At 37.1% G+C, this 2,564-nt stretch overlaps 1 long non-coding RNA gene across 2 annotated transcripts; it reads right to left on the bottom strand.

Moving 5' to 3' along the window:
* Positions 1-279: 279 nt before the first annotated feature.
* On the bottom strand, positions 280-2,320 carry LOC134100257 (uncharacterized). 2 transcript variants are annotated; one of them, XR_009941234.1, is made up of 4 exons: positions 2,238-2,320; positions 1,639-1,691; positions 1,334-1,431; positions 280-826 (listed from the first exon to the last, which is right to left on the bottom strand). It is a non-coding gene; the product is annotated as an uncharacterized LOC134100257 (long non-coding RNA). The 2 variants fall into 2 exon arrangements; XR_009941235.1 differs by lacking the exon at positions 2,238-2,320 and adding an exon at positions 1,868-1,968.
* Positions 2,321-2,564: the final 244 nt, after the last annotated feature.

The following is a 2,564-nucleotide window of genomic DNA, read 5'->3' on the forward strand; positions in this document are numbered from 1 at the left end:
TACATACATGATCAAACCTATACCATAATAAAAAACAACATCATAACAATACACCATCAGTTAGTTCCAACAGTTATACGTTTATTCTAACATCAAATGAGGCATTGCATTTCTACAGTTTCCAACTAATTTACAGTGCATTGTAAAACAAAATATCCCTCAAAATGTTTGAGAAGAACGATGACTTGAAACTACTTCAACCATTCTTGTTGTGACAACTTAAAACTTTGTTGTAGCTATTCAATTCATTTCAGGAAAATGATTCATTTTCATTTGGTTTTAACACACTAAACTCATCTAAACACTCATGACTGAATAGATTCATTCAATATAAAACTATGTGATTGAACAGTTTTAGGCAATGCAAGCCAAATTATAATTATTAAGGCAATCTACAAAACCTGTTAACTTCACTCCAGATCATTTGTAGCTTGGGTTTGAACTGCTTTCTCCCATCATTGAAATTGAAGACCATAACCTGAATGAACTAAATGAAACCACTTTGCTGCTCGGTGTAGCTCAAAAAGGAGTGCACAGATCAACCCATTATTAAGACAATCAGAAACATGTCCCAACCCCTACAATTGAGTGGAATATTATGTGCTTTTAAAAAAAGAAGAGCCTAAAAATACACCAAGATTCAATGTCAAACTCTAGCGAAAGCCAGCATATTGTTCAGGAGAGGGTGCACAATAAAGTTTAAGTAGACAATGGAGGCCCCTCTTCAACTTCTGGACCTTACTTGATCAACAGGACGTTCTCATACAGTATCTTACATTCAAGAGTAGTGGTGTCCACGGCGCCTATGACAGCAGTGGTAAGATATCTGTTGGAAGCAATAAAATGTAGACACAAACTTCAGAATTAGGATTTTCCAACCACACAAATGAACGGTCTCAGACAAGGGCCTATTTAGATTGTGCAAGGGCCTATTTAGACTGCAAACATGGCGACTGCGTGTCAGCTGCATTACCTGTCCATTTTGATTTTGCCACCGATGTAAACAGGTTAGAGCATGCATACTGCCTGCGTGATACACATGTCTCAGATGTGTCTTGAACCACACTGAAAACATGTGTATTCTAGAAATAGGACTGCCGCGTATTTTTCAAGCAATAAGCAAATGTGTGAAAAACATTCCCATTCAAAAGAGACAGTCAAAAGATGCTTTAATAGGTAGACTGCCTGCAACAACGCTACATCTGAGACATTTCTGGTATTAATGCACAGATAAAACACAATGCAGCAGCCACGGAACAGACACTCAATGCACATGCCATGTTGAAGGTCTGAATGGGCGCTAAAATACCTTGTCTAATACACTGACGCTCACCTGTCATAGATAGTTATTGCAACTTGCAAGTTCTGTGGACTGTACAACTCTTCCAAACTCCTCCTCATTCCTTTGTTCGCCTCATCTCCATGAATGATCTGCTTTCAATATGTGATTGAGAGACCATATGCAAGAGAACAATACAATTACACAAAATACCAACCAATATGAATGACATTACTCTTTGATAAAACAAACATAATAGCATTTAATACAAGTCATTTAAGAATGCAAGACATATGTGTAACTTAACATTAATAAGAAAAATACTGCAAGTATTTAGATAAAATGTTGTGTTGACTTACATAGCCATTAGATCCCAGGTACTTTCGTTGTTAGCACTTATTCTGCTCATATTCTACATTGGAGGGACAGAAGAATAAACATTAGGTTGTTGAATAAAGCTGTATTATACAAACAGACCTCTACCTATTTTTCTCTGTATTGCATGAAGCACATTACAGCAACAATGAAATGATAAACTGGTTAACATAGACAACAAAATAATGTTCACATAAACATAATGATGCTTACCAGATTGTTTAATCTGCAGTTACCACAACAAGCCATTCTGGATACGTTTAGCTGCTAATAGCCCGATGCTAAAAATGATGTGCTATGCTAGTTAGCTAAACAATGCCTATTGGGTTATACAAATACAAGGACAAAGATAGGTAAAGCACACAACAGAGTCCTCCTCCTTAATCTTAATTATGATAGTCATGCATTATTGAAAGCATGTGAACACCCTTTGAAATATCAAAATTGATGGCTTTCATGAGCTAGCACTAGGTTGTTAGCAGCAGCTAACCTGCTACTTATCGATATAATGTTAGCTAGCAATCATTTGCAGTTGACAGTTTTATTACCACCCTAATTTCCTTACAATTTTACTCAACCTTACCTCTGGATAGCTGTGCCTCCTCTTTCACAAAGATTATTCCATCCTGCACACGTGTTTCTCAGACTTCAAAATCTCCTCTGTTGAAAGTTGCTGCATCACTTCACTTGGTGAGCGAGTGCCGTGAAGAAAGAAGTAACGGTCGTTCAAGCGAACTCCCTTCCCCTCCCCCAACAACATTTTGAATGAAACGTGAGGGCCAGCCAATCAAATTGCAGTTATGCTAATGAGCAAAGTCATCGCTCAAAATAAATAAATAAAAATGGTGCCAATAAGATAAACGTGATTTGTTAGACTTCTTATGCTTGGATTTTGTGACCACTAGTGAGA

Source organism: Sardina pilchardus, chromosome 2 (genome assembly GCF_963854185.1).
Source record: "Sardina pilchardus chromosome 2, fSarPil1.1, whole genome shotgun sequence".
Classification (NCBI taxonomy): domain Eukaryota; kingdom Metazoa; phylum Chordata; class Actinopteri; order Clupeiformes; family Clupeidae; genus Sardina; species Sardina pilchardus.